Below are 12,689 nucleotides of genomic sequence, written 5' to 3' on the forward strand. Positions count from 1 at the left end.
AACCTCGGGCTTGAAGATGCTGCCCGGGTCCTGGGATCTCGGGAAGCATTTTCAAGTCCGAGGTTGACCAGCTTACAGTTTTTCACTATATGGACTTCCCAGCCGTCAAACAAACCTCACGAGCACGTTAATCTCTACATGTTAAAGATAAAGATAAAACAAGAATAAAGATAAAAACGTTAAGAAAAAAATTAATACATGTAAATAGCACGACTCAACTACCACAGGAATGACCACTATATTTTCAATGAGCTTTTTCGTTGAGCATGGGCGGAAATAATAGATCTGTCTGTCACGGTCGGTCGCAAAATCTCTTGTTTGATTTCGCGAATATGTGCAAGTTTAAGCGCTCATGTTTGTTACTGCGAAGATTGCTCTCAGAGTCATCAAACATCATGTTTTCATGGCATTCACCATTGTTCTACGGTAAAACGCTTGGAAACTGAAATCCAGCTTTCGTGCGCTCGGGAAAACCATAGTAAAACATTTAGGAAAACAAGCTATATAGTAGCGTTTTCGTGGAGCAGGAAAACAGTCATAAACAGCATGTTTTCATGGCATTCACCATTAGTTACTCTGTGGGAAGACGCTTGGGAAATGCAGCGTTCACGCACACGGGAAAACTTGAGAAAAACATTAAGGAAAACAGCTTTTCATTAGTATTTTCCTGGTGCTGAATAACATGCGATGAACATCGTGCTATTGTTCAGTTTTACTGAGAGCGAACAATGAATTTGCCGTCCTTTTCCAGATATCTGAAAACGTTGGTATAATGTTAAATTTTTCAGTCATCCACCATTTCGAACCTTGATAACCCCAGTAAACAACGCAGATGAGCAAGCGTGGTTGGAAATCAATTTGCCAAAGAATGCAGTACTTGAACAAGTGCTTGTTCGTTTGTTCAGATAAACTTTGTTAGCCAGAAGTTTTGGGTAAAGGTGTCCAAGCCTTCCAACCTTTCTTCAAGACTTTGCACTCGGTGAAAATCATAATCTTTGAACACACTATCCAGCTTTAGTATATAGAACTTTTTTGTCACGTGAAGCCTTTCAATTTCAAAAACATTAACAGTCCACTTATCTTTGTACTATGTACTTTTAGGCTTCGAAGGTTCAAACAAAAACTTTCTTGTGGTAACTTTTAGAGTTCAAAACCGGGTAGACTTACCTATTGCTGCTTCTTCCGCTTTTCAAAATTTCAATTGAGGTCAATGCAAAGTGCAACTGCCTCTGATTTAAATGAGAACACCTCTCATTACATTGGCTAGCAAAATGTACATGTGTTAATGAAGCAAAAGAAAGATAAACTAAATATATGAATGATCACTTTCCTCGTGATCAAGAAACCCTGAAAAAACACTCTCCCTTTTTTCATGAAATGCTACCTCCAAAAACTATAGTTCTAGTTCCCAAACTCTTTTCTAAAGGACACAATAACACAGACTCAGTCTAGGAATCATGATTACCCGTTAAGTACATGTTAAATTCAATTTTATTATTTCGATTTCTTAGGTATTTCTTATGACCTCAAAATCTCTTTATTAACAGTGCAATCTTATTAACTTCGGTTCTAAGCTCCTTCTTTGATTTCTTGCATCAGAAAGAGTTTGTAAGGCTGCAATTTTTGTTAAAGCTGAGTCTGAGGTGTTTAAGCTCAAGGGTCTTCGACAGCCATAATATGAATAAAAAAAAAAAACAAAACAAACAAAAGAGAGCGAGGCTCGAGGGAAACTATGAGCTTCAAAGGAACAGTTTATGTTAAGAACAAAACAAATATCCAGCATATTGTTAGGTCAAACGGGAATATAGTGTTCATTATCCTTCAAATATTTTTAGAAGTGCGGATAATAAATCATTTAAAAACAGTTCATCGTCGAAAGAGCGGGTTAATTTTACTGCACGACATTAATCTATGAATTCCTAATGAAATATTTTCTTTTGATCTGCGGATTGTAAATCAAATTTAACAAATGGTGAACACCATAGCGTACACCACTGAATATTTGGATGGTGCGGGAGGTTGCTAAGCACGAAACTCAGAAGCGTAGGAGTCGCGCAACTCGCTAGCCTAGAGTAACGCTAGCTTCTTGAGTACCTTGCCAACCACACAAAAACATTGACTGGCTCTCGAAATATGTCGGAATCCTAAACATTTTTTGGAAAGTTATTGCGAAATTTAAATTTACGTTTGCCAAAAGAAAATGACACAATAAAAATATACGATACGGATTAAATGTTTAACCTAAACACAGGATATGTCCTCCATCAACAGACTTTAGCAACCTGATAGAGGAGCTATTACAGCAATTATGAGTCATTTATCATTATTACATGAAGAATACTTTTTATTCGGCTTGAAAGAAACGCTCTGATATTTGTTCATTATCTTAAACACGAAGGCGCGCTATAGAAGTTTTGCACAGCAGCCATGTTGGATGGCAGGAACAATGAAAATATTTTGCATACGAAAGAATTTTTTTTCCTATTGGTAAAATAATCTATTGTTCCTGCCATCCAACATGGCTGCTGTGCAAAACTTCTATATAAGGAAGTCTTCCCTGGGAAGACCTGGGCTCATTTTTTACTCATCGTTAACGTGTGCGGGTCAAATTCAAATGCTGGTAGACGAACAAAAGGGGCTAATGAGATATCTATTGTTTACATCAACCAGCATGGTCGCATGAGGTAACGTGCGAACCACCTACTTCGATCTCAAATTTACCGCCCCAAATAAAGGCAGTTTCCATTGGAGAAAGGAGATATAAATCTCAAAAATTCTTGTATTGTGATGAAGACATAAAACAATTTTGAGTAATGCGCCCGCTGTTCACTGCTTTGGAGTAGCTGTAGCTCAAGCTGACTTGACTCTAAGAGTTCTACTTCACACGACGGTCGATTGACAAATGGTCCAGTGGGACCTAAGGCTCCTTTTATAGCGCGCCTTCGTATTTAAGCCTGGATGAACACAGGCTTGAACGGGACTCGAACCCATGCCTCCCACATACTATTTCAGCCCTTCTACCCAGTGAGCTACAGAACCACACGTTGAAAGCGAGGTACAGTTGAGAGGGTTCTTCTTTCTCGTGGAGGGGACTCATATATTTACTGACCCCATAAAATTCTATTGTTCTCTCTCTGTATTAAATCAACAATTGTAGTCTTTAAGATGACAAAACAACTGTAGGAGGAAAACGGAGGCGGTTTTTTTTGTTAGCAGGAAAATTATTAGGGGTATTATAATTAAACACGCCAAATAAGCATGCTGCAATATTAAAAATATTGCAGTGTCCGGGCTGAAATATCAAAAATATTGCAGCGTGCAGGTTACAATTATTAAAAATATTTCAGCTTGTTTTAGGAAATTTTAATGTATAAAGCGCACCAAAACTGATAGCTGACCACATTGTCAACATTACCGTTTGCGTTTACTCTCGTTCATTGCAACTTTACTTTTTGTTTCGAAGTGCCACTTTAATCAACTAAAACTTTCAAACACTGAAAAAATACAATTAAGGAAACTGATAGTATGGAGCACAATTTACTGCATTAAGAAATATTATATTCATCAGTTTATTTATAGGAAATAACAATTCTAGCGGAATTAGTGCTAACAACTACTGACTGATTACTACCCTCTTGATCACATTTTCCGGACTTACTACTTTGACCTCTCGTGCAGTACAATTTTCCCCGTAGAGCTCTGTGTAATAAGTAATCCTTCGACTTCTTACGAATCCATCCTCATTCTAAACCCACGTTCGCACTGAGTAAAATGACTGAATTCTCTGGCTTATATAGTATGCAAATTAGCAGTGTTACACGCCTTGCACGAATTAATTCGATCTTTAGAACTCTTTTAAACAACTTTAACAACGAGCTACAATAACAACCCTCGGCACAATTAAAATCTAAAATATATTCGTCACAACAAAGAACAATAGCAGTAAGCATCACAATTATCACACATAGGTGCGACTAAAATCGAAGATCCAACACAGACACAGAACAATAGGATTTCATGGGGATCAATAGTTATCATAGATAATTACTTCGGCACTTGGCATTATGAGAGATATTGCAGCCAGCTGAGACCGTAGGCCTCAGCTGGCTGCAGTATTTCTCATAATCCAATATGCCTCAGTAATTATCCATTAAATAATTTATAATTGGGTCAATTCCATTTGATTGGGGGCATTGACATTCAAATAGAGCTTTATTACTAGCGGGTGAGCTAAAATATTAGCAATTGCCGAAAATAAGCCTGAAAAGAGAAAATTCATCCTTCAACCCTCTTAAGTTTGCCTCTTTCCCAACGTGCCATGTGTTGAGAAATCTGAAAACAAGTTTTTGGTTATTTCTATTTCGAACAAAGGTTTCTTTTTTTAACATTTCAGTGTGTTAAAAATGTTACGACTTCTCTAAATTGCTATTATGATATTTGCGTTTATTAAGGCACTTTATAACACTTTTTAATGTTATCTTTTTCTATTACTATGAACCAACTTAAAAAAAAAGAGGTAAAAAGAATACAATAACATAGGCACACTCTCGGATTGATAGTTATCTATTTAGGAGAGATCTTAAATTTAAATATGTCCATTTCTTAGGTACTTAAATAGAAACCAAATCAAGGAGCTACCACCTGGAGTCTTCACTAACAACTCCAAGTTGACTCACCTGTATGTAAAACATGTGTATAAAATACATATTTCTGCGGATTTAGACTTAAGGCTCTATTTTCATTATTGGATTTTTTACGCAGATACTGGGGGCATGTACCCTTTGGGGTGTTCAGTAACAGAACTAAAATTAATCAAGAGCTATTTAACAGTTATTTTACGAGAGCAAGTCGAATGTGAGATGTTAAATAACCAAAAAATTGCACAGCACCGAGTTGTTTATAAAAAGCTCACATTTTGACTACGAACAAGAGTAAAAAGCTATTTCCTTTCCAAATGGAGTGGAGTTCCAATCGCTTCAGCTCAAGTTCTTCAGCCCTTTTCCAGTAAGAGTGTTTGATGTAGTGCTAACCGCTGGAATTTCCCTTTTCCAGTACACAGATAGAAAAAACCCAGACACATGCTTTCCCCTTTACCCCTTTACCCCTTTATGACCTATCACAGCCCTTTAGTATCTATTTTCAATATTGGATTTTTTACACAGATAATAAGAGTATCTTTTGGAAAGTTCAATAGCAGCATCAAATTTTTTCAAGTGCTATTTAATGTGAGATTATAAATAACCATCAAAGTGCACAGTCCCGAGTTTTTTAAGAAAAAAGTCACATTTTGAGGCCTTGTCTTATTTACTAAGTGATCTGCACAATGTTCTGAGGTTTCCGTCTCTTGTTGCTTCTCCTCCTTTATCGCGGATAGTTTATACTAAATACGAACACATGGCATGTTCAGGAGAGGCCGTTGTTCACCGGTTGAAACAGTTCATGTGCAGCACAGGCAGCCCAAGCTCACTACGAGAAAAGCGGACGTGACTCTTACCGTGTTGCGTAACGTTTTATATTTATGAAGGTTTGTATGGGATGTTATCGGTTTGCCTTAAAAGAGAGAAAAAAATGTCTTGTTTTGAAATAAAATGGGCTCACCTTATTGCCTTGTTGTTTTCTCTGTTGATTCCGAGCGTCTCAGGCCATTTTGAAGCGTTTTCGGCGAGTTAGCGCTATGTTGGTGTTCAACTGCTAAAAGGAAGACAAGGCCGGAAACCTATTTTAGAAGCGTCCGTCACCCGAAGCGAATAATTCAGCCAAAAAATTTCCACCAGTCTCGATTCCTCCAGAAAATCAAAGCAGAGATGTTGCAGTTCCATTTTCCATTCACTCGATTCACAATTCCTCACACAGATCTTTCACTAGCGATACTTTATCTCCAGATCGATAGGCTTTCCAATTTCGAATTTGGCTGCTTGAAACGATCGCTGCCCGTTTGCCGATCGCACATTATGTTGGGTAACAAAAATAAGCCCGGCGAGGGTAGCCAGCGGCCTGCAGTGCAAAAACAAACCCGTTAGCTCCCCTGGTCCCCTCGAGAGGTTTTGTCAAGACCGCATTGTTTTGATCGACCAATCACCATCGAATGGAAATGTGTTTACTAATTAAAATATCTCAGTGGAAACCCGAGATCGATCGCCATGTGCACGTTCCTGAGTGTCAAGCTATGAAGGAAACCTGCGGCGAAATTCCCCTTGCTTAACAATGTAAGTATGTTACCTTGTCATTTGTTTTATGAGGCACTCTGTACACAGAAGTTTCACGAATGGACAGTTGTGTTCAGACATTCGTTAATGATATTTCACGCTATGGACTGCAGACCGCTGGCTACCCTCGCCGGGCTTATTTTTGTTACCCAACATACTGTGCGATCGGCGAACGGGCGGCGATCGTTTCAAGCAGCCAAATTCGAAATTGGAAAGCCTATCGATCTGGAGATAAAAGTATCGCTAGTGAAAGATCTGTGGGAGGAATTGTGAATCGAGTGAATGGAAAATGGAACTGCAACATCTCTGCTTTGATTTTCTGGAGGAATCGAGACTGGTGGAAATTTTTTGGCTGAATTATTCGCTTCGGGCGACGGACGCTTCTAAAATAGGTTTCCGGCCTTGTCTTTCTTTTAGCAGTTGAACACCAACATAGCGCTAACTCGCCGAAAACGCTTCAAAATGGCCTGAGACGCTCGGAATCAACAGAGAAAACAACAAGGCAATAAGGTGAGCCCATTTTATTTCAAAACAAGACATTTTTTTCTCTCTTTTAAGGCAAACCGATAACATCCCATACAAACCTTTATAAATATAAAACGTTACGCAACACGGTAAGAGTCACGTCCGCTTTTCTAGTAGTGAGCTTGGGCTGCCTGTGTGTGCAGCTGTGATTTTTTGGGTTTTGGATTTGTTGAGGCGTTCTCCAAACTTGCCCCAGAGGGAGTTTAACATCGATAAAGCCACCGTTTTACGACCTGGGTTCTTCTGAATCTGCTCAGAAACTAACTTGATTTTCTCCCGCTCCTTATACTCTCGTACATACTCAGGCCTTGTCATATTTACCAAGTGATCTGCACAATTTTCTTAGGTTTCCGTATCCTTTTGGTTCTCCTCCTTTATCGCTGATAGTTAAGACGAAATATAACCACATAGTATGTTCAGGAGAGGGTTGTTCACTGGTTGAAACAGTTCGTGTGGAGCTGTGATTTATTGGGTTGTGGATTTGTTGAGGCGTTCCCCAAACTTGCCCCAGAAGGAGTTTAACATCAGTAAAGCCAACGTTTTACGACCTGGGTTCTTCTGAACCTGCTCAGAAACTAACTTGAATTTCTCCCGCTCCTTATACTCTCGCACATACCGGGCCTTGAATTCTCGCATTGTCACCCACGATGGTCAACCACTAGCCTCTTGATTAATTTTCAGCCAGGTGTTGACACAATTGGCAAAACGTTTCTAGACTCTTTGTTCTTTGGGAAAGTGCCACACCGCGTGAATTCTTACCATGGGTAAGTTCCCAAAGTTCTCCTACGGTGCGATCGGGATGTTCACCAGACTTAACCGCGATCTGGAAAGCATCTAGGACATCCCTACCAAACGCAACCATAAAATTCGCGAATGTTACGTGTTCAAGTATCATATCTATCCATGTACATAACGAGTTGAACTCAAGTTTTTATCAGAAAATGTTATGCCATCCCCCCCTTTTTTTTTTAAAGAAAATAAATTACCATAACTTATCCAGTGCTTCCCAATAAAGATAGTAGCATAATCTTCCATTCTTATGAGCTTTTTAGTGGAATTTCTGAACTGCAGAAACTCGGCCATTCGAAAACATCATGTCAGAGCTCCACTCCTAAGAACTCCAGGTCCAGCCATTCCTAGTTAAATTTTTTCTGACCAAATTGAAAAATGATGCTCAAAAGAACACAGTGACATAAACCGCACTCTGAGAACTATGATTACCTATTCAGCTTTGTTAATTTCGTTACTTGTACAGAAACCAAATCAAGGAGTTACCACCTGGAGTTTTCAATAACTTCTCCGAGTAGACTCACCAGTACATAACACACTCAGGCGTTAATATCTGATAGGTTTTCCCAGATATGACCATACAATCTCCTTATTCATAATAGTAGAAGAACCAAGTGGAGTACTCGGTACCCTTATCTCAATCCGATACCAGGGGTAGCTGTTTTTCCCAGTTCCTTGTTTTTCTCCTGTCCCTTGCGAAAATAGATAAATCTTAGCCCTCTCGCAGCTGTAACTATTTATTTTCTTAGGGCACTCCATAGTCGTTTAGTAATATCTGCGTGAGACAGAAGCCGATGTCAATGTGATTATAATTTATGACCTAAATTATTAGAGCTAGTACAAATCAAGCCTTAGACATAACTGGTTTACAACATCACGTACAACACATCATAGACCATAACTTTCTAAATGTATCAAGCGTGCAGATATTTTCCGTAGTTTCAAGAAATGCTCAGTCCCACATATTTGGCAGAGTAGAAGATAAAGCATCCTAAGGAGGAAAAATGCAACTTCCCCTTTTCTCCAGATATCGAGAAAACCTAAGCAACAATGTAGGGGAACTTAATGACACTTTTTAATGGTATTTTAAACCCATTCCTAGTTTAGTTTATCTAACCCAATTTAAACAAAAAAATGTTGAAAAGGACAAACAACATAGACTCACTCTAAGATCGCCTTTCTTGACATGTCAGTTATGAAGGAACCAAATAGACGCCTGAAAAGAACGCAGTGTCTACAGAAAACCAAATCACACTGACTAGTACTTAGCGTATGATTCATACCACCCTTGATCAGTGGAGCGCGGTATTGTCTGACCGGGCGAAGCGCCTTGTGAAAAAACTGTCAGTCATCTCCAAGGAAAAGGAACATTTGTCATCAGTTCTTTTTTCCAACAGCTATCCATCCTCCTTTGCACAGAAGGTCATGAAAAAAAAAAAGATAAGAATAATAAGAAACTCTTCCGTGAGCAGAGAGCCCGTTAGTTTATCTAACCCAGGTTAACCGGAGAAAATGGGCAAAAGGGAAAATAACATAGACTCACTGTAGGAATCACGATTATTCACTAAGAAGCGATCTTAGGTTCAGTTTTGTTCATTTCTTAGGTACTTAAATGCAAATCAAATCAAGAAGCTACCAGCTGGAGTTTTCAATAACAACTCCGAGTTGACAGAACTGTAAGTAAGACGTTCATAAGTTAATATTGGATGGATTGTTTGGGATATATAGGATCTTTCAACAGAAATGTGATTTCAATCGTTAATAATCCCACCAATTTTCAAAACAGGTCAGAGGAACAACTTTTATGAGATCTTTCCCCTAACCCAAGCAATCACGAGAGATAATAATCGATTTGGACTTTTTCCATACAATAGATGCATATACTGAACTGAAAAAAATGGGCCATTCGACAAGATGATTTAAGAAGTTTTTTTTCGAACTCCAAGGGACTTTATGAACTCTTTCAATGATGTGTCGACATAATACAGTACTCTTTTCTCAGTCCGACACCAGGGGTAACTGCTCTCCCTATTTCTTGGTTTTGCTCTTTTCCGGTGCGAAAATCACAGCCCCTCGACCCAATGCCTATTTATTCTCTTGGCACTCTCTCTTCACCTCACCATTTAAACATAGATCTCTACAACAATAACCAGGATTAAAAAGCTGGGGAATTTATCATTCTCAAGGCTTGAAATCAAAGAAGGGCCTCCAATGGAATTCTGATTGGTTTAAAGCTAAGGTCAAACCTTAAATTCTTGGCATCTTCTTTACGCAGGTCCTTACATGAGAATCAGATAGCAGAACTACCACCCGGAGTCTTCCATACCAACTTCAAGTTAATAAATCTGTAAGTTAAAAGCTCAAGACTTTAAAGATTAGTTCGATATGGTCTTTTTTTCTTTTTTCCCGCCAATTGCCTGCTTTTTTGCTATTTGAAAATTTCGAGCACAAATTTCTTCTGGCTAAAATGGCCTTTTTTTTCATGGCAAACAAAACGAGGCCAGGGATGGTCATATAGTAACAAACCATAGCAGTCTCTCAAGAAACCAACTTTACCATTTAGGCATAAATCTTTACAAAAGTAATCAGGCTTGACAGACTGGGGACTTATCATTCTCAAGGACAAGGAATAAAATGTTTGATCCACTAAGTTAAAATGCATGCAGTTAAAAGACTACATATCACCATGCATTTTGTGGTAAGAAATGAGTTGATGTGCTTTCCAGTGGCGAAATGTACCACTTGATATTTAAATAGAGCCAACCATTGCACAGTGCTTTAGTGTAGTTGGGATTCTCGTCTTATTGGTATGAACCGCTTGCATTTGGTTGGCATTTTTTCAATGTCAAGTACTCGAGATTAAGTGCACCAGACCATATTTGAGGTTGTCCTCAGTGCTGAGGCTAAGGAATTCATTGAGCTTAGGCTGGCTTATAGAGTGTCAGTTAAAACCAACTCAATAATATTGATCTTTTTATGGCCTATATTATTCATCTGATAATGTACCATTTGTGGAAAATATAAATTACTTTGTAGGAGGCTACGTAATAACAAGATTGGGAAGTTACCTGATGACCTGTTTACTCCACTAGTTGAGCTTCAGAAGCTGTAAGTGAGGATTCTTACTTTACATTTATTTTCCCTTGAAAGGATAACACTTTTCTTGGAAAGGTTTTGCGTAAGGTGTTTATTGGTGTTTGTTAGGTCCTCAGCGAGTTAGCGTCCCTTTCCAAAAGCGCGAAAAAAAGTTGCGAATACGAGAGAATGTTACTTAATGGCAACAATGCCTAAGATGTGCGACTTCATTCTTAAATCCAGAGAAAATCTTTCTGTAGGGATTGGGTAACAGTCAGACTGGAGAAAATGTCTTTCCTTTTTTGACCCTAAAGTACAATTTTCCTCTTTCCTTTAGTTTGTATTCTTTTTGTATTCACGCGCAGCGCGCGTGACTTTACAAACGAGTCAATCAGGTTAAAGAACTTTAACGTTTACACTGCAAAACTGACTTGGACAACTTTTTCTCGTGCATGTTTCATTGTTTTGTTTTTATGGAGTCGTTTACCGTTTTTGAGTTTTCGTTCAAGGCAATTTGTTATCCCTCAGTTTGGAATTCTGAGAAGTTTCTCAATTTTTGTTTAATCAGAATGTTGTGGTTTGTTCAATACATATTTCTGCGGAGTTTCGACCGTAGCCTCTTAATTCGTCATAGAACTTTTTACACAGATAATGGGGGTACTTTTCGGGGTGTTTAATGACAGCACCAAAATTATCCAAATGCTAGTTAATAATTATTTTACAAGAGCAAGTCGCATGTGAGATGATGAATGTGAAATGAATAACCAACAAGCCTAGAGTTGTTGGTAAAAATCTTACACTTTTACAAAGAACGAAAAAAGGAAGCTACTTCCTTTCCAAATGGAGTAGAGTTCCAATAGCTTCAGCTCAAGTTATCGAGCCCTTTTCTAGTAAGAGTGTTTGATCTAATGCCAACCGCTGGAATTTTCCTTTCCCAGTTCATAGATAAACAAAACCCAGACAGCCGCTCTCCCCTTTACCTTTCTATGACCTATCACAGCCTTGTTGTATCGTTTTGACACAAAAAAACATTGGCGACACTACAAAGCTTCATGAAATAAACTAGCCCTATGCAAAATTGGTTCGCAACATTCTGTTCTAGTATCATACATCAGCAAGACCGGTAAAAACCGGTACGAATGGCAAGATTGAATATAAAAGAGTAGCAAGAGTCAATATAAATTTGGGAACGATTATGTCGCTGAAAAAGTGCTACTCTATAAACACCATTGGGTTTCTGTTCTATGTTAAACTTCGAAACTCACTATTTTAACCACAAACTGACTCTGAGCCTAAAATATTAACTTAAAACAGAACGTAAATTCGGGGTAAACTTCTTTTTTTAGGTACTTAGAGAACAATGAGATAGCAGAGTTACCACCTGGAGTCTTCAATAACAACAGGAAGTTGACTGAACTGTAAGTAAAATATTCATGCAAGTTCCCGCTAAGTGACTGGCAGCACGCCCTTTGCCAAATTTGTACTAAAATAGACTTCGTTATTACTAGCAAGCAAAAGGGGGTCTGGGATAGTTAAAAATGGCAGCAGTAAACAAAGAATTAGCCATTGTTCCGTCCAACAGAGGACCAAAGAGCCAATACAGAGGAAGGACCGTATTAATGACACAATTTGATGTAAAATACTTAAAAAAAAAAGATGGGTCTTAATAAGCCATACAGGATACATACAAATAATACATATGGACTTTTTGTCTGCAATTAATGCACTTGCAGAGACTCACGCGGCAAACAAACTAGCGTTCACCTCATGGAAGATGAAGGCTGAATTCACGGAAAACGCGGCATTTTACTAACGTTTACTCGTGGGTTGCTAACGGAAAATCCGACGTTCTCGGTGTGTTTTCGCATCGGTAAATCCCAGTATTCGTTGAATTATTCGGTAGTTATCCTTCGCGGTAAACAATTCATTTTTCCGGCATTAACCGCTAGGGTAACGCACGGTAAACAGTTTGTTTTCGTTTTGTTCATTGGCATTTTTTTGAGTGAACGACAACGTATTCACCGGAATTAACGGCTGCCGGAAAACACGCATTTTTCGGGAAGGTTAATGTGTGTAAATACAGGAAAACGTAAT

Source organism: Stylophora pistillata, chromosome 1 (genome assembly GCF_964205215.1).
Source record: "Stylophora pistillata chromosome 1, jaStyPist1.2, whole genome shotgun sequence".
In the NCBI taxonomy this organism is placed as follows: domain Eukaryota; kingdom Metazoa; phylum Cnidaria; class Anthozoa; order Scleractinia; family Pocilloporidae; genus Stylophora; species Stylophora pistillata.